The sequence below is a fragment of the Culex quinquefasciatus genome, chromosome 1, assembly GCF_015732765.1.
Source record: "Culex quinquefasciatus strain JHB chromosome 1, VPISU_Cqui_1.0_pri_paternal, whole genome shotgun sequence".
Taxonomy (NCBI): Eukaryota; Metazoa; Arthropoda; class Insecta; order Diptera; family Culicidae; genus Culex; species Culex quinquefasciatus.
Window position 1 is genome coordinate 65,598,464 of NC_051861.1, and position 21,099 is coordinate 65,619,562.

General features: G+C 36.8%; 1 protein-coding gene and 1 pseudogene across 1 annotated transcript in view; both read right to left on the minus strand.

Annotated features, from left to right (window-relative positions):
• Positions 1 to 21,099, minus strand: part of LOC6052322 (serine/threonine-protein kinase Warts) — a 259,563-nt gene that overhangs the window by 223,104 nt on the left and 15,360 nt on the right. The gene's annotated exons all lie outside the window — the stretch shown is intronic.
• LOC6052320 lies at positions 14,350 to 15,542 on the minus strand (annotated as a pseudogene).

Here is a 21,099-nt window from a genome sequence, read left to right on the forward strand (position 1 = left end):
GCAAGGAAGAGAGGAAGTGTTTTGGTAAATAGATAAGTGTGTGTACCAGCAGCAGATAAGAGCGGGAAAGACAAGCGTTAACCCTGCAGTCTTGCGAGGAAGAGAGAAGGAAATATGTGTGCAGAAAAGCAGAATTATGAAAAATGAGAAAGAGAAAACGCGAGAAAGCGTGAGTCGGTGAGACTGTTTCCTAGACAAACTGTAGTGAAGAGGTGTGAAGGGTGGAAGTGAGTGATGTGAGAGAGGACAGCTTCAAATTTTCAAGGCCGTCAAGCTGCTCAACAATACATTCAACAATTGCCAGGCCAGTACATTGGTGGTGGTGCGCTTGCATCAACGAATAGAGTTATCTAAGCCCGCTTTCACGCACACTAGCACCCCATTTGTTTTGCTGGACGGTACAAAATTTAACCTCACTTTTTTTCGTGTACGTACACGCAATACATGCGCACGTAGATAACTCTATGTGTGGCGAAAGGTTTGAGTATATGTGAGTGCAGGATGTGATCAGTGCTGCCAGTTTAGAAATGTGCTTCGGTATAGAGTGAGGGAGATAAATATAGTTCACCCAACGAGAGTCAAAAGGAAACAGCAGAAAAAGTAAAGAATACATCGAGTGCACTGGTGTAGGGGTTTTGCGTCGCTGTTGGAACAACAAAAAGTCGGCTAAACCCAAGTAACCAGAAGCACTAAATCAAAACTTTAAATCCACTCTAAATAAACTTTCACGATGTTACGACACTTTAAATAGTCTTTCCCAATGTTTCGAAACATTTGTAGCTTGAAACATTATTATCTACTGTATAATGACATATGGGTCATTCCACCTGAAGTGTGCAAGAAAAAATGCAAATTTGAAAATTACCATCTCCGATTCTGCTCAAATTTGGCAGAGCTGTTGAGACTATCAAAACATGCAAAAATCCCGAATTTCATCCAAATCGGTCCATCCCCTCCATTTTTGTACCCTCCCAAAAAATCGACTTTTTGGCGATTTTTGAGCGAAACCCCTATCTCCAAACGACGATAACTCAAGAACCACAAATCTTAGAGGGTCGGTCTTAGACTCAATTTTGAAGGAAATTGGACGTAGAATCCATTTCCGCGATCAAAATTTAGATTAAAATATTTTTTCTACCTGTATTGTGCAATTGAAAACTTTAAATGGCCGTATCTCAAAACAGCCCTATTTATTTTTTAAATTTGACCTCACCATCGTATTCCCGTCCGATTTTACATAAGAATCACTTATCGACAGAAAGGAATATTTTTCGTTCCAGAGATATCGAATTTTAAAGTTTTTAGTTTTTGAGATTACCTACATTAGCTTCATTCGCCGCATATGCTAGAAGCACTCAGAAGCGCTGTTCAATAAATGCTACCTGTTTATTTATTGAATTAAGATTTCATCCCAAATAATCATTAGCAAATAAGGCAAAAATGTAATGTACACCACTGGAGGAAACTGCTGTATACGGCGAATTTGTGTGCTAGCCCACAGTACAAAGCAAGAACGACACGCAATACAGGGCAGAATGGAATTCCCGCAGAGCTAGCAGGAAATTGTAATTGATCTTGTAACTTAAGAAAAAGTGTACGATACATTATCGTGTTAAAAATTATGAATGAATATGAATAAAACTCTCGTGAAGCATGATTAAGGAGGAGGATTTCTGGAAAGTATAAAACTGGAAAAAGGTAAGAAAATCACAACGATTAATCTGATTTATTATCTAGTTGTGTTATTATTCAGTTGTGTTCATTTCGACACCGTCCGAACAATAATCTTTTTTTGTTTGTCAATCATTTCGAAATCTTGGAAGACGATACAGCTGCTATCCACATGTATCAGAAGTATATGGTATTGCTTTTGAAATTAAATGTACCAGAATTGAAAAAATCATCAATTATTCTGATGAAACACATTATAAAAATCGCTTTAATATGATCAATCTTTCAAACCCTAAGGCAGAATTTGGGGTTTTTGCTGAATGGCACTATTTCGCTACCGCACATGGCAAAAGCTCTAGAACCCATGAGAATTATTTCATCTACTACAGCCAGCTCTACATTTGTTCTCGTTTCAAATAAAAGAAGAAATAAAAGAAATAATTTGAGAAAGTGGGAAGAAATGAGGAATTAGAAAAAATATGAAAATAATAGAATAATGATAAATTTTCGAAAATTGTACTGTAAAAACTCTGTAGCATTTGCAAATAAATATCAAAAGTTCAAATTTTACTTATTATGGTTCAATGACACTGAGATCAGGAAAAATAGTGTATTAAAAATTACCCAATAAATATTCCTTAAACAAAAAATAGATTGTTCAAGGTATTGATTATCTCAAAATCGTATAAAATTGAAAAAATAATTCATGAAAAAATAATTCTTAACAGCTCTGCCAAATTTGAGCAGAATCGGAGATGGTAATTTTCAAATGGTGTTCCGCTTCAGGTGGAATGACCCATAGGCTGGATTTTCATGGATTGTGCAACGACATCGAGAGCACGAGCATCGAGCCAACTCGATGCTCGTGGCTTGCGTTACTTCATTTAGCTTCCCTGACTGAAAAGTCCGTCCGACGTCCGTCGTTTGTCGTACGTGCAATCGTACGACGTTGCACGACAATGTCGTGCGACATTCGCACGAATGTCATACGTTTTTGCACCAAAATGTCGTATTTGTCGTGCGATCTATCATCGAAATTGTTCGACATTGTCGTACGACATTCGACCGACGTCGCACGGTTTTGTTATTTAGGATGTCGTGCTATTGTAGTGTGCTGTCATTTCGGAATTTTTAGGTTATTTTCGAAATAAAATTCATTTTATTTGTTGTTTTGCTGATTTTTATTGATATCTATTAGTTTTCACTGGCTTTGTTTCCAAATATTCACTATCACTGCAGTCACAATTTTCCAAATTTCGCTTGATGATGGCCAATCCGGTAGAATTCGTGTGCTGCCCCGTGAGTAGTTCGTTCACCTCCATCGCTTTCACTCAGAGGTTGTACTCGGCCGCAAGTTTGTATTTTTTTCCAGGTCTTAGTATTGATAATGGCGATTTTGACATTCTCTAAAAATCAAACACCACCAACACTTTCATTGTCCTGTTTGGAGACTGTTTGATACAGATCTGAAATGAATTAAATAATAAAAAAATACTGTAACTAGGGGAACAGCATCTAATTCCAGCGTGCCTTTAATGTTGCCATATCAGCACTTTGACATTCAATTACAGCTCATAAAAAGCGTTTTCAACTGAAATCAAATGATAAATCGGCCAATAAGAAGTGAGCAAGCAAGTTTCTATCAAAAGTTTTGAAAAATTAGTTGTTTGAATAGTTAAAATAAGTAAATTGGATGGAGTCAGGAGCGAGTGCTTATTTTGCTAAACATACGAGAATTTCTCCTATATTCAAATTATTTAAAATTTCTAGAAGTTAAGAATTTTAGAAATTAAGAATTTCAAAACATAAGAATTAATAAAATTTAAGAATTGTAGCTAATAATTTTGTGTTTTTCAAATTTTCGATTCAATAATTTAATAATTTAATAATTTAATAATTTAATAATTTAATAATTTAATAATTTAATAATTTAATAATTTAATAATTTAATAATTTAATAATTTAATAATTTAATAATTTAAAAATTTTATAATTTAATAATTTAATAATTTAATAATGTAATAATTTAATAATTTAATAATTTAATAATTTAATAATTTAATAATTTATTAATTTAATAATTTAATAATTTAATAATTTAATAATTTAATAATTTAATAATTTAATAATTTAATAATTTAATAATTTAATAATTTAATAATTTAATAATTTAATAATTTAATAATTTAATAATTTAATAATTTAATAATTTAATAATTTAATAATTTAATAATTTAATAATTTAATAATTTAATAATTTAATAATTTAATAATTTAATAATTTAATAATTTAATAATTTAATAATTTAATAATTTAATAATTTAATAATTTAATAATTTAATAATTTAATAATTTAATAATTTAATAATTTAATAATTTAATAATTTAATAATTTAATAATTTAATAATTTAATAATTTAATAATTTAATAATTTAATAATTTAATAATTTAATAATTTAATAATTAAATAATTTAATAATTTAATAATTTAATAATTTAATAATTTAATAATTTAATAATTTAATAATTTAATAATTTAATAATTTAAAAATTTTATAATTTAATAATTTAATAATTTAATAATTTAATAATTTAATAATTTAATAATTTAATAATTTAATAATTTAATAATTTAATAATTTAATAATTTAATAATTTAATAATTTAATAATTTAATAATTTAATAATTTAATAATTTAATAATTTAATAATTTAATAATTTAATAATTTAATAATTTAATAATTTAATAATTTAATAATTTAATAATTTAATAATATAATAATTTAATAATTTAATAATTTAATAATTTAATAATTTAATAATTTAATAATTTAATAATTTAATAATTTAATAATTTAATAATTTAATAATTTAATAATTTAATAATTTAATAATTTAATAATTTAATAGTTTAATAATTTAATAATTTAATAATTTAATAATTTGATAATTTAATAATTTAATAATTTAATAGTTTAATAATTTATTAATTAAATTATTTAATAATTTAATTATTTATTTATAATTTTATGATTTCATAAATAACACCGACCAACAAAGTTTCTGCGCAGGCTCAACTCAAGGGGACCCCAAAAACATGTTTACTTTGTATTTTTCAAAAATTTCAAAAATATTTGGAAAGAGCCGAATGGGTTTTCTCCAAAGTTTGTATGGAGAATTAGAGCTGTTCGCTACTCCCACAAACTTCATGCTGCCCCCTTGAGTTGAGCCAGGTTTCAGAATTTTAGAGTTTTATAATTTTTACTTTATTATTGTACTTCTGAAATTCTAGTATTCAAGAATTTCAGAAGTAAATAATTTCAGAATTTTTGTGTTTGAGATTTAAAAAAAGTTTTGGCTCGTAGAATTGTAGAATTCAAAAAAATTTTTTTTATTATTTTATTGTTTAAAATTTGTGATTGCATTAGGTTTTGATCCCCCCCCCCTCCTGTCCTCCCCCACGCACATTTCCATCGTCCTCTTTTTTCCTCCCGGCACACCTCCACCGTTTAAAAAAACACGACTCACCCCAATCCGCTTTCGATCGCAGACCGGTTCCTTCCCGTCCCATCTTCCGGCATGATACGCCGGGTTAACGATGTTTCACGTTCTCTTCCAACGTCGCGAAGGCTGAAATCAGGAAATCTGGAACATAATGTTATGATTTAGCCGCTCGCCCACTCCGGCCGGAACTTTCCAGCAAAAAAGGAACACAACTTACCAATCAACCAGCTAAAATCCTCACGAACCTTTACAACAATATTGTTTTTCTGATTTGATCAAGTCCGAACAAGATCAACTGAAGAGAACTGTCAAACTGTTTGCGTCGACGATAATCGACGTCGAATTGAAGGTAAATCGATGGAAAAAATAATGTCGAGCATGTCGAGTGTTTGTCGCACGTTTGTCGTCCTTTCGACCAATCGATATCGAAACGGTAAAATCAAAACCGTGCGACAACTCGTACGACGTGCGACATTTTTCAAACAGGGTTAGACACAACCCCAAAATCGACTTTCCAGAATAAGGAACACTTGCATGCAAGTTAACGAAGGATGGAAAATGACAGATTCAAACGTAAACAAAGCAGCATTGCGTGGCGATTGGAATTCCAGAACAACTTTTGAAATAAGCTGATGTTGTTCAATAAATCTTTTTCAAAAAGGAGCATGATTAGACTAGCGCATAATTTAATTAAATAAAACCTCTTGCCTCATGTTCGTTGCGAAAAATCATGCAAAATAGATGAGAGATAATTGAGGTTTTGCAGCGCGACTGTGTTTCAAATGTAGGTGGCGCCAAAATGAGGTTACTTGTATACTTGTATAAAATCGTATTTCTTTCTGCTGGATTGAAGAACAAAATTGTTTATTTCTCATGGTTCCCTGCATCAATCTTGATGAAACTGGTTGCAAAAGACGAGAAAATTTTTGCTTTAAAATAATGAACATCTTTTTTTTGGGCGCGCAGAAATATGTGACTTTTTCTAAAAAAAAACATGTTTTGGAACACTAAAAATGAGTTTCCCCGTTTATATCAATGAAATAAACAGTTTTATAATTGATAACAGATGTGTTTACGTGTATTCAACAATTTTTATTGATTTTTGACAGACTTTCTTACCAAATAGTCCAAATTACTATCTTTTCTAAATTTACAGTTTTCTCATAGAAAAATCAAACAAATATTGGAAAGTTGTACACCAAATTGTTGGAAATATTTTTTCTCATCCGAATCCGGCATAAGTTTAATAAAAATGTTGATTATGAAGGAAAAACACATATTTTTCAAAAAATAAATCATAGGTTTAGGCTATTTGTTCATAGATGGCGACACGTGTCTTTTAGCTTAGCTGCAAATTCTCTATAGAGTGGACTAAAAATTGGAAAAATTTCAGGAATTTCAAAAAAATTAAGTTATTTAAATCTTTTAAGAAATTTTAAGAAATAAATAATTCAAGAAATATGAGAAATTAAAGAAATAATTAAGTGATTTAGAACATTGAGGAAATTTAAGAAATTAAAGAAAATAAAAGAATTAAGAAATTTAAAGAATTAAAAGAATTAAAGAAATTTTAGAAATTTTAGAAATTTTAGAAATTTTAGAAATTTTAGAAATTTTAGAAATTTTAGAAATTTTAGAAATTTTAGAAATTTTAGAAATTTTAGAAATTTTAGAAATTTTAGAAATTTTAGAAATTTTAGAAATTTTAGAAATTTTAGAAATTTTAGAATTTTAGAAATTTTAGAAATTTTAGAAATTTTAGAAATTTTAGAAATTTTAGAAATTTTAGAAATTTTAGAAATTTTAGAAATTTTAGAAATTTTAGAAATTTTAGAAATTTTAGAAATTTTAGAAATTTTAGAAATTTTAGAAATTTTAGAAATTTTAGAAATTTTAGAAATTTTAGAAATTTTAGAAATTTAAGAAATTTAAGAAATTTAAGAAATTTAAGAAATTATAGAAATTTTAGAAATTTAAGAAATAAAAGAAATTTAAGAAATTTAAAAAGTTTAAGAAATTTAAAAAAAATTAAGAAATTTAAGAAATTTTAGAAATTTTAGAAATTTTAGAAATTTAAGAAATTTAAGAAATTTAAGAAATTTAAGAAATTTAAGAAATTTTAGAAATTTAAGAAATTTAAGAAATTTAAGAAATTTAAGACATTTAGGAAATTTAAGAAATTTAAGAAATTTAAGAAATTTAAAAAATTTAAGAAATTTAAGAAATTTAAGAAATTTTAAAAATGAAAGAAATTGAAATTTTTTTAAACAAATTTTAAAATTTTTAAAAATTTAAGAAATTTAAGAAATTTAAGAAATTTATGAAATTTAAGAATTTTAAGATATTCAGGTAATTATAAATATTAAGAAATTAAAGGAATTGAAGAAATTAAAGTAAGTAAAGACATTTTATATATTTTTAATATTTTAGAAATTATAAAAATTTTAGAAAACTTTGAAATTTTAGAAAACTTTGAAATTTTAGAAAGCTTTGAAATTTTAGAATACTTTGAAATTTTAAAAACTTAGTAAATTTATAAGTTTAAGAAATTTTATTTTTTTAGAAATTTTAGAAATTTTGGAATTTAAGAAATTTAAGCAAAATTTAGGCAAGCAATCCGTCCAACGGTGCATGGCATCCTCCTGCAAAACAATGCCCAGAAATCCGGCCACCGGTGGACGGATTCCTCCTGCAAAACAATGCCCCGAAATCCAACCACCGGTGGACCAGTTCCTTTTGTCAACTTGGCCAGGCAATCCGTCCATCGGTGCACAGAATCTTCCTGCAAAACAACGCCCAGAAATCCGTCCTCCTGCAAAACAAAACCCTGAAATCCGTCCACCGGTGAACGGATTCCTCCTGCAAAACAATGCACCGAAATCCAACCACCGGTGGAGGGATTCCTCCTGCAAAACAATGTCCAGAAATCCGGCCACCGGTGGATCGATTTCTCCTGCAAAACAATGCCCCGAAATCCTTCTACCGGTGGACAAGTTCCTCTTGTCAACTTGGCCAGGCAATCCGTCCACCGGTGGACGGATTCCTCCTGCAAAACAATGCACCGAAATCCAACCACCGGTGGACAAGTTCCTCTTGTCAACTTGGCCAGGCGATCCGTCCACTGGTGAACGGATTCCTCCTGCAAAACAATCCCCTGAAATCCGACCACCGGTGGACGGATTTCTCCGGTAAAACAATACTCCGAGATCCAACCACCAGTGGACGGATTCCTCCTGCAAAACAATGTCCACCATTTCGCCATGCAAAATCAGCTGTTTTGATTGTTGACAAGGTCTGGTTTGACAGATAGAATTTGTTTCGTCAAGTTTCATTCCCATCCCGTACCAAGCGTTTCAAAGCGTTATTTAGGTTTGTGTCTAGGGTGCCGCTGAGGTAGCAAAAAGGCACTGAACGAGCATCGAGTTTCAATGCACGGACATTTTAGCAAAGCATGGTCGTGAGTATGCTTTCGATGTCGGTCGTCTAAAGATGCTCGTGCATCGAAAATGAAAAGTCGGAAAATCGCATTTTCACAACTTTCCGGCGATGGGTATGTGTTTGTTTGTGCTTATACTACCATAAAATATCAATCCAAACCATTTTGCGATTTAACCTGATTGATAAAAATGAGTTTTCGGCAAAATATGACCACGAGCATCGAAAGCCGCTTTCGATGTCGGTCATCGAAAAATCCATGAAAATCCACCCATATAGAACAGCCAATTAAAGTTTCAAAGCATTAAGCTCAATCATGTTTCAAAGCATTAATGGTAAGCTTTAAATATCAATGTAAAGTAAGCTTTTAAAGTTACATCACACTTTGACATTTCTTCAAATGTTTCAAAACACTAACTCAACATTAGTGAGAGCAAAGAACGTTTGGCAGTATTTGGTGGTATTTTTGTTGATGCAGGAAAAATCGTTTGGAGGAGGTCCAGGTTTTGCTCGGACGAGATCGTGTTCCGAGTGGCAGCTTCAACGATACCTTCGTCCACGTTACGGATCTTTTGGGCAAGTAACTATCTGGCGGAGCACCGGCGGCATGAAGGTCAAGGCTGATCGTGACGAGGCTCGCCCTACGCTGCTATGTGGCCGCTTTATACGTAGGCGGAAAGTGCAAGTCCCTCGGAATTACCTCGCTGCAAATGAAGCTGCGTGCCGCCGGCGGAACTTGCACCAAGACCCCGGGACCGGGTGAGCAATCGGTGCTCCGTGCCTAGCCCGTTCGTCGATGAATATTGTGAAGATTATCAATATCTTGTAAAGGTTTGAAGTGTATAGATTAATAAATATGCACTTTGTTTCAACCTGGCTAGTGTATTCTTTTTTCATGCAACTGACTGAAGGAAGACTATCGACAAAAATCATACGTGTAAACATATTTCAGGACGGGCGAGACGGTTGGCGCAGGGCATCTAGGTGAATCCAAGGGTGCTGAAAATCGGATCAACTATCACTCATTTGGCAGTCACTCACTATTAATTCAATTTCTCTCTCAGAGCTGTTGACCTCGCGAATGAACGTGAGTTTGACAGATGGAAGAGTGATGGCGAATGAATTAGATTTTTTTTTTTGAATTAAATATACTTTATTGAATCTTTTTTATAATAATTACATTTGGTTTACATAATAAGTGGTCAGCTATGGCTCTTCAGCTTTAGTTTGCTTTTCGTGATTTAAACACTGTTCATTTTCTTAACTTTAAAAGTATATGATTTATCATTTTTGTAACACTAGGTACAATGAGGAAAAAAAAAATAAATAAATTTAAGAAAACATAACCTAACCTAAAACTAACTTAATCTTACCATAAACTAAACCAATCCTTGAATCAAGGGGTATTCAGATATAGCACATTTTTCCCTGAATTTCAAACATTTTTCTTGAATCTTCTGATCCAACATTTTTACTTCTGCTAATTCATGAACCTCACTTGATCTTGTCCAGCCAGGAACATTCAAAACCATTTTGAGTACCTTGTTTTGGACACGCTGGAGCTTCAATTTATGAGTTCTAGCGCAACACTCCCAAACAGGTACTGCATACTCAATAACGGGGTAAATTATTTGTTTGTAAACTGCTAGCTTATTTTTCAAAGATAGCTTTGATTTTCTGTTAATTAAAGGATACAAACACCTGATGAGAATGCTGCACTTGTTCAATATTTTGTCTACATGCTGCCGAAACAATAGTTTCGAGTCAAGTATGAGACCTAAATAGACAACTTCCTTTGACCAGGGTATTGAAACATCATTCATTTTAATCAAAACATCATCCTTTGGGACAAATCTGGCCGATTTGGAAAGTGGAAAAATGATGGTTTGAGTTTTGGCTGCATTTATGCGAATTTTCCAGTCGCCAAAGTATTCGGAAAGAACGTCAAGACCCTTCTGAAGACGGCCAACTAAATATCTGGTTATTTTACCCTTATAAATAACGGCAGTGTCATCAGCAAAAAGTGACAACACACCATTACCAGGAAGAGTAGGCAAATCAGATGTAAAAATATTGTACAGAAGTGGGCCAAGAATACTTCCTTGGGAACCCCAGCATCAATGTTGAATAATCCAGAAGCAATCCCATTCAGAAAAACCCTGAACGATCTCTCCGAAAGATAGTGCTGGATAATTTTGATAAGATACATTGGAAAACCGTATAAATACAGTTTATGTATCAAACCATCATGCCAAACATTGTCAAAAGCCTTCTCAACATCCAACAAAGCCATAGCAGTTGATTTAGACTCAAGCTTGTTCTGCTTGATGATTTTAGTTACTCTCGTGAGCTGATGAGCAGTATTATGTCCCTTTCGGAAGCCAAACTGTTCATTCAAAATTATATTATTATCGTTGGTAAAATCCAAAAGCCTTGAATAGATGACCTTCTCAAAGAGTTTGGACAGACTACTCAAAAGACTAATGGGACGATAACTTGTTGGCGATGTTGGATCTTTTTGAGGCTTCAAAATTGGTATGACTTTGCCCAGTTTCCAATTGGTAGGGAAGTAACCAAGTTGCAAACATTTATTGAAAATATTGGCTAGATGTTGAAAGAACTGATCACTCTGTTTTTTCAACACTAGATTAAAAATGTTATCAAAGCCTGGAGCTTTCATATTTTTCATTTGTTTAACTGCAACTTTGACTTCCTCACCAGAAACATGGGAATCTGCAGGAAATTCAAAGGTAGAGTCATTGATTGTTGAAATACTATTGGCAACTGATGTTTCTTTACGGCTGGTCATGGAAGCGCCAAGATTATGAGAACTAACAAAATGAAGCCCAAGTGCATTTGCCTTTTCCTCGGATGTAATCAAAGGAGAATCCTCAACAATAAGAGGAGGAATAGGCTTTGGTTTGTTTTTAAGAACTTTTGAAAGTTTCCAAAATGGTTTTGAATAATTCCCAAGCTGGCTTACATGTTTTGAAAATTCTTGATTTCTGATATTGTCAAGTCGGTCTTGTATGATTTTGTTCAAATTGTTAACTGAAATCTTTTGTCATAGTCCCCAGTCCGTTGATATTGTCTCCTATAAACATTCCTAAGTCTAATCAAGTGTTTAGTATCTACGTCAATATCAGTTACCTTAAAATTAACAGGAACCTCCCGAACGTTGGCAGCCTCTGCTTGGTTGATAGCCTGCTGGATCACCTCCAGCGAACGATCAATATCAGCAGAAGTTTCCGGCTGTTGATCATAGTCGATGTTGCTGTCGACCACTTGCTGAAACTGCTGCCAGTCAACGTTGTGGTAATCTTTCCGGGTTGGTTGCCGCTGCGGAGTAACGGAAGCTCCAACCTCCACAACCACCGGATAGTGATCAGAACTCAACTCTTCAAACACCTCAGGATGAGCCACGTTCTCAGCCATATTGGTAATGAAGAAGTCGATGATTGAGTGATTCCCAGACCGAGCCACCCTCGTTGGACGATCCGGACTCACAACGTTGTAGTATCCGTTTTGCAGATCGTTGTGCAGAATCACTCCGTTCCGATTCCTCCTGCTGTTGCCCCAAACTTCATGCTTCGCGTTGAGGTCACCAGCGATGATGTACTTTGCGCTCCGCCGTGTCAGCTTCTGGATATCGCTCTTCAGTTTTGCTGCTGAACCATCTCTGGAATTCACCTGACGTGGACAGTATGCAGCAATGAAGAGTACTGGGCCAACCGAAGTGGGAATTTCCACTCCAACGGCCTCGATGATGTCCAGCTTAAAGTGTGGCAGCCGGCGTGGCTTGAGATCACGATGAACAGCGACAAGCACACCTCCTCCTCCAGAGGTGGTCCTATCGAGCTGCGTCGCGATCTTGTAGTTTTGCAGATAAACTTTTTCACCGGGCTTCAGATGAGTTTCCGTGATGGCAGCTACGTCGATCTCCTTCTCGCGAAGAAAATCCACCAGCTCTAAGTTCTTCCTCCTAATGGAGCAAGCGTTCCAATTCAGCAGCTTGAGGGACCTACGATCCATACTGGATGACGAACGAGGTCAGCACTTCAATCTGCTGGGTCTTGGTTTTGCATCCACGCAGTGCAGCGGACATCTGTTTGAAAATATTGAGGAGTTCGGTTGAGGTGTAAAGATCATTACCATTTTCCTCAACTGCTGGTTCTTGGGTTGGTCTTGGCTCCTGGCTGAAGCCCGGTGGTGGCGGTCTCGGCTCCTGGCTGGAACCCGGCCGTGGATGATTCATCTCAGCTCTCTTCCTGGGATCCAACGGCAACGGTGCCAAGTTCGGGACCTGGCGTCGCGGTTGAAGAGGTGGAAAATTTTGCTCCACCAGGGCTGGAGGAGTTCTACGACGCTGAGGCTGATTCTTCGTCGATGCTTGCTGCCGAATTTTCACGAACTCAGCTCTCTTGGGGCACTTTCGGTCGGTTGACGAGTGCTCACCGTTGCAGTTGAGGCACTTCACCAGCGAATCTTGGATGCACTGGGATGTGATGTGCGCATCGGTACCACATTTGGCGCAACGACGCTTCAGGTGGCAGTTCTTACCTCCGTGCCCGAAACCCAGGCAGTTGAAGCATTGTGTGACGTCACGATGCACTGGTCGGTATCGCTCCCACGACACGATAATGTTGAAAACCGCTCGAATTGCCTTCAGCTCAGGAAGCGTCGTCGATCCCTTAGCCAAATGCAGCAGGTAGAGCTGGTCACGGTACTTGATGTCTTTGTTGCGTCGGCTCATTTTGTGCACGGCCAACACATCCAGTTTCAAAACTTTTAGCTCGGCAGCTAATTCCTCCACTGGCATGTCGTACAGACCTCTGACGACGATTTTGAACGGCTTATCCATGACGACATCATGGGTAAAGTACTCCGCCTCGTTTTCGGTCAAGTAATCCTTGACCAGTTGATAGTGCTGCCTGGATTGCACCAGCACCTTAAATCCGTCCTGACACAGACGAATGTTGCCTTGGACTTTCCCAGACTTGATGAGTTCAACCAGCCCCGCACGAAAGTCGATCGTTGCTGCTGATTGCCTCACATAAAAGGAGGCAGTTTCTCCTTTCGCTGTTTCACTTCATTCTCCTTTGCTTCCGCTACCTGGTCCTCGTCAGGCAGTCCAGCGAACTTGTTGTTCTTCAAAAGCTGCTCCTCGTGCGATGAAGAGTTCTCCTCCTCCTCATCCATCGGTACAGTACCGTCGCTCTTTTTCGTCTTTTTGCTGTTCGATGTCACTTCCAAAAGCACCTTCCTTTTGGAAATTCCCGTTTTTGGCCATCAGTTGAGGCCTCAACCTTCCTTTTGAAATTCCCACTTTTTGCCTGCTTGAGCCGCAGGTAGGGCAATATTGCCGGCGTTTTGCGCCAGGACGCGACGAGTCATGTTGATTCAGACAACCTTCACCAACGAATGCTCGGATAACAATGCGAATGAATTAGACGTGAGCCGTGAGTCAACCGATTTGTTTACAACCCATTCGCTCACTTTTCCAATCAACGAATGTGTGATTTCAACTGACTCGCTGTTACAATTCAATCATTCACTACTCGAATATTTTGTGTCGAAGATTGGTTCGTCTAATCGAAATTGTCACGGTAGAAACAAATTAAAATTCTTGAAATTAACTGTGCCATCGAAAGTCATTCATCTGGATTATTTTTTGGTAAGTTTTGTAGATTGTCCTTCTTGTAGAGTGCATTCGAGAACTATATTTTCCTTTTTCCAGCATGACAAAGAACAAAGAACATTATGGAATTTAATGTCCCAATTAGGACGAGCAACGATGGCAGCAGAGCCACCACCGAGCAGCGAATTCACGGCCGATTCCTCCAGCAGAGGCAGAAGCGATTCTGTCTTCCGAGACGAATCAAATGGCACAAATTATCCGAGTGGAAACATTTAGATGAAAGCCACCTGTACGTGTTGCTGGGGGAACTGCCGCGGCACTTTGACCGTCTTGCTCTCCCCGGCGAACTACCGCAATAGCGCAAAAACCTTGTCCAAAGTGCTTTGGGCGCTGTGTATTAATGAAGATTTGTTGATACGGTCCTAAATTTAGTCATTAATAAAGTAACTTACTAAGTAGTCTTCTGATCGGTTTTGTTCAGCGAATCCTTGGACTTGCCCAGCAGACGGAGGGCCTCCTGCAAATCATCCTTGTCGACAACGTCTGCCAGACGGAACCGGGAAATGGCGGTTGAGAAGCGCAAAATTCCCAGTAAGTTTCGGGACGAGAGTTGTTGCGTGCCTCGCTGTGCAGTTCATCGACATTGTACTCAGACAGTTCCGGCGTAATGACCGGCATTTCGCGCTGGCACTGAGCGATGTACCGGCGGATCAGATAATGTGTTTGGCCAGACGAAGATCGTTGTCGCGGTCAGATTTGTATTGGATGAGCCAGAGAAGGTCGAAACGGAAACGGAAAAGCAGAGCGGCTGGCAGTGGGATTTGCTCGATAGTGCGACGTGGGTTCTAACGGTCGTTCGGCGAATGGGCAGCGGCAAGAATCTACACACAAGCGTTTAGATAAGTCATGATAACGGCTTTGGCGATGGAAATCGTTTGCTATTCTGTGACTTCGTGGTTGGCAATTCTATCGGTATTGGCCATCTTGTCATCCTTGGACAATTTGGCCAGCTACACAGAAAAAAAAATGTAATTTTACCCGACACTGAAACCATGTTTTGAACGTAAACATGCTCAATGTAAGTTTGAAATTCATTGTAAATAGATGTATTGCATTTAAAGTGCCTTCATGTAAAGTGAGATTCAACGTAATGCTTGAATCGCATTTAAAGGGAACTTTTGTTTATGGCTCATCACAAATTTGAAAGTTTGAAGAGCATGTAAATGAACTTATGATGTATATTTGTGGAATTGTAAATTCGAAAAACATGTAAATTTAAAGTTCAAATTGTTTTGCGAGTGACAGCCGACAAAACAAATCAGTTCATTTGTTGTTGATGTTTGGTGCGTTTGGTGCGGAGTTATGGAAGTGTTTTCATATCAAATGAAAAGTTAAATGCTCTGTTTGTGTAAAAACAAACTTCATTCGTGACTAAACGTTATTCTCGACAGTCGGCAAACAATGGACAGGGGATGTTGTGGCCGTATTCCGGGAAGAATCTGAAGTCAGTTTCTAAATACAGTTGAGTGCTAATTGCTGAACTTTGGTAAGCTTTCAAAATAAATAAAAAGTTCAAGCAATATGTTGTTAATGGGCCAATGTATATTTGTAAACAAAAAGTCTATCTTGCTGATTCTGAATGTAAACATTCACTGACGTAAAAGAAATGTACTATTTGTTTACAAATCTACAATGTTTTTCTGGAGTTGAACCTTATAAAAAAGGGAAGTTTGTTTTTAGCCTTTTTGAAAATTACTTCTAGGTTAATTCGTCAAAAGAGATAGTGCTCGCAAGCTACCTAATATCGACGAAGACTGTTCGCTTAGGTTGCGGTGTCCGGAACCAAATAACTTTCCACCGGGTCCTCGTATTCGTCGTTAGATTGCAAAAAGTCGCAAAAAAAGTTGAGCATTAACGGCAGCGAACTAATAACCAAATATCAGATAACGACATTCACACTGTCCTTCCTCTTATTCTTCTAGGCATTCTCGCCATAGGCTTAGCTAGCCTCATCTTCTTCTTCTTACTCACTCTGCTGCCTGCGCAATGCGCATTCGCTCTTGCTCTTTCCCGCGTAGGCTCGAACCGGTGGTGCACAGCAAGGCTCCCGGCTTCGATTCTCGCCATAATCGCCTCCACCACTTACAGTACCAGCATTACCAGATTGTGGAACCGTATCCTCCGCAACACCTGTTCACCCTTCGTCGGTCTTCGCCTACTTGTCGACCATCTGACCGCACCGCATCTTGAACACCAGTCGTGTGGTTGGGGTGGCCAGCGACCCCCGAAATCTTCAAGATTTTCCCGCTACAAAGACCCTGTAAATTCCGCCGACAATGAATATTTGGTAAACAAATAATTTTGATTTTAATTTACCTCCAGGAGGATCTTCTTGACGGTGAAGGTGCTGCTTCTTTTTGTGCAGTTGACGATTTGACGATTCAACTGCATCAAACTGCTGTTGCTTCAAAAGTATCAAAAGTTTTTTTTTCCCGAAATTCACACACACGCTGTTTTAACCTGGGACTATTAACTACTGATCGCGGCAAAACTAAGCAGGCTGGGCAGACTGTCAACGACTAGTGGAATCGTGCGAGCAGGACAGAAAGAGCGGATTTGACAGCTGCATAAGAGTTTAGGATACACGGTTGACTTAAACTACTTAATTTTGGTTGCTTTTATATTTCATTCTAAACCAGGGGGGTGCTAAAGACAATAACAAGTTAAATTAGACTAAGATTCAAATTTCAAGTAAATTTTTTTTAGTAAAGAGTATTAAAAATGCTAAATACATTGTAACATTCATGCTATTGTCAAGCTTTTCCAAAATATCAATAAATTCATGACAATGTTTTTTCTTGCGTCAATTTTTAGTGTGAGGTCCCAAAATTAAGTATTTGTAAAAAGCTTTTAAATGCTCTATTTTGTTGAAAATACAAAAAAAAAACAAAGTGTGAAGTAATATTTTTCAAACATATTAAAAATCCTTTGACCGTAACTTTTGAACGTCCCCTAGGCTGCATCTTAAAATTGCATACTTTTAACCGTGTGCAACTTAACGCATATCGTTGCAGCGTGTAATGTTTGTTTGGGTTTGCTTTGTCCGCCTACTGTGATAATTGTGAAAGGTTGTGGTGTTAGGTTTGGAGCCAAAAAAAACTTATTTCATAAAGTTTTGCAACTCTCCTTAGTCGGAAGTGTTCGGAATAGCAATCGACCAACATCTAATGGTTCCCCGCTGCGGCCCCGGCCTGAGTAGTTTAATGGATCGCGTCGTGATTGCAAGCTTCTGCCGAGACGCATCCGGTAGGTCCACCGTCCACGTCACAGCCGCCGCAACCAGACGTCGGGTTTCCCTCAGGGAAATTTTACAGGATCCGCCCACCGGTCATACGCCGATTCCGGTAACGGACGAGCGCAAGTCGAATGCAGGCTGGTACGCCGTTTCCGGCTGCAATCACGGGAGTCAGTTTCAGTGGACATCAACATCAAATCAAAGCTTTCCTGCTACGAGATTTCGACGATTTTAACGATGAGTTTATTTGGTTCGGGACGACATTCGGAGATGTCAGGACGATATCTTGACCAATGCTGCCGGAAACATCAAGTAACTGACATGGATCAGGGGCAGAACAACAGCAGCAAGCTAGCGGTGACATGTAGGTTTGGGTTAGCTTTGTGAGTCTTATTTTTTAAATTTTTGTCACTCTCTTCTCTAGAACCAGGGTCGCACCCGGGGATGGCAACCCTATTCCGACCAAAGCAAACTGACAACAGTCGACATTAGCACGGTTGTCAAATGAGAGCCCACAACAAAAGCACTAGCTGTCAAATGGTAGCCCATAACAAATCATTGTTTGGGTTTTGATTTTCAAATTTCCCGCAATTTAAACGATAAATACTCGAAAAAACAAGTGAATTGTGTTGCTGATGGCAAATTCTATCATATCCTTGGAGATTCCATCCCAAGATTGGCTGAAAATTCATATCGAAAAAGTGATTTTCTGTTTACCTTTTTGCTTTTTTTCTTTTGGTCGATCAAACAGTGCGCCCGTACAATGTGAATCGGCATTACACATTTTCAGTTTGGTTTTACACATTTGCATGGGACTTTTGAGTTTAACCAGGATAACACACTTCGTGCTACCCAAGTAATATGAATAATACTGATTCTGAATGTTTGTTATCTGAACTTCCAAGATGGCGGCTTCGTCGCTACCCCCTGGTCGCATCAGACGCCGATGGGAATCTATTTAAGTTCAAGGTGCGGCACATCCAGGATTTGAGAGCCGGGCCTGATTATGTTTGAGAAGGGCGCTGGCAGACAGGCACAGGGGTTGTTTCCGGGGGCGATGGCCAAAGGTTAAGGCGATCTCAGCAGATTAAACTGCATTTGCAAGCATCGGTAATCAGTGACTTGCGTCGGCAGATGACAGCATTCAAGAATTTTTCAATCAAGTAAGTTTAGCAATTCAAGTCCCGGCTCGGACCAACACAGCTGTGATCGTTTCTCTTCTGGATTCGATTGCAAGCTGGATCTTATCAACGACACCTATGGAATGCTAACATTAATCTTAACATGTTATCATTACTTGTGTAAAATACTGCCACTGAATCCGCTTTGTAAATGCCGGCTCCGATACTCTTCAAGGGAGTTCCCCCTCAGAACTGGGAAAGATTTAGTTTTTTAAAGTTTATTCCAGTTTATCAAAAATAGGATTATTTAGTTCATTTGAAACCTAATTTCTCCGTTGAATCTTGAATTTGATGTGAATTTTAAGCCTTTTGCCTATTTGTATGATTTTGTTTTTAATTCTTTAATCATTTTTGAGTTTTCAACCAATGTAGTGTTGAATATTCAAATTTGAGCACAAAGAAAACTATATGTAAATCATTCATGAAAACGGCCTACAAGAGCAATTGAAATTTACATCGGATTGAAGATTCAATGGAGTAAAAAAAATTTGCACTTCGGTAAATTTACGTAAGTTTCATCGGAAATTTACACGTTTTTGAACAGTAGTTTGTTAGGCAGGTTTACGTCGGATGGCATGTAAATTTAAAATGAAGCTAATGTAAATTTGCATCATTAATGACGTGCACTTTTGGTACATCATAAATGATGTAAATTTACCGGAATTTTTTTTTCTGTGTAGTCCGGATTCAGCTCGTTGCTCGTCTCGCCATCTTCAGATTTGTTATTCGGAACAGCAGTTCCGAAACCATGGCCTTGGAGCCACTTCGCTGAATTGGCAATAAGATTCCGCTGATAACGACCTGACCTCCGGGTGAAGCCATCGAGTCGTTTCCCCGCGTCACATCACAGTCAACGAGCACGGAATCTGTCCCACGGGAAAATGCTCGCTGTGCTCCTGGACCTTTATCTCCTCTAACTTTATAAACTTTAATAAACAAACTCATGGGCTTCACCTCGGTGCAAAGGGTAACGATTCCTCGGACCGTGACCAACTTGCACATGCTCTCCGCATTTACCTCCCGGATCGAAGCTGCCTTTGATACGCTCGGTGCCTTGAACCTCATTACGCTTGACCAGCTGGGGTGGAATTGTGTTCTGCTCATCATACGGCATGTTCGGCGTCCGCGATTTGATCCTTGCCGGTGTCACTGCCATCCTGACCATCATCGTTTTCACCGTTGTTCAGCGGAGCTTTACAACCGGAGCCAGTGGACGCATCTCCCCGGTTACCGTTTCGAGGTCCCGAAGTACGGCCACCTCGTGTCGAGGAGGTCCTCGCCGGATTGGTAAACCAGAGGAAAATGTTTAACAATTCGATGCCCGTGTGCTCTCTTGTTCTATCTAGATAGAAATTCCAGCAAGCTTAGTACAAAAGAGCACACCGGCATCGAATTATTACTGTCTGGCAGAAACTAAAAATAACTAAATTCAAATAACTAGAACAAAAATTCAAAATCTAAAATTTCAGAAATCCCAAATTTCGAAATTCAAATAAACTAAAAGTTTAAAACTAAAATCTCAATTCAAAAGATAAAAAAGCCACAAATTTAATAGTTCAGAATTTAAAACTACTAAAATTTTAATAGCTGATATTTCAAATTTAGAATCAGAACCTCAAAACTAAATCTAATCAAAAAAAAACAGATAAGGTTTCAAGAAGTTCGAAATGACTTTATTGGAATTTTCTGTTGCCTACATTTAAAATTGAGTACCTTAGTCAAAATAAGGTATTCGTACCGAAGTTTTTCAAGCGAAATTGGAGAATCTCAGTTTGATACCGAAAAAGTATTCAGCAAAATATTGACATAGCATGATGAATTTCTGCGATCAATCCATGAAACTGATCCACATTTAAGTTCTATGTTGGTTAGTACAAAACATCATAAAAGTACCTTTAACATATCCTGAAGCCGTCAGAAACTCTATAATCAAATGAATTTTCATGAACAAGAACATCAGGATTAGTAAGAATATGTTTTGTTTTTATCGTTTTACTTCATAATTAATATTTTGAATGAAATTAATTTTTCTGTTATTTGATTTAACAATTCAAATTTTCGCAATTTATGCCCGTAAAGGGTAGGTGGGGCGTGGGGTGGGTCTCAAGTTATATGGCATGGACTCACAAAAGAAACACACAGCAGTAAATAATAAATATTTGACTTTAAATGGATTTATTACGTTTAACAAAATTTTGTTGGAGGAGGAGGAGGGGGGTGAAAGAAAGTGAAGGGAGGGGTTGTGTCCTTAAAGTGGGGATGTATTAGCTGATCCATAATTTAATAATATAAACTTGCAATACAATATATACGCAATTCTTTTGCACTTGCAAATGTATGAAAAGACTATTTATTATAAACAATCAACTATT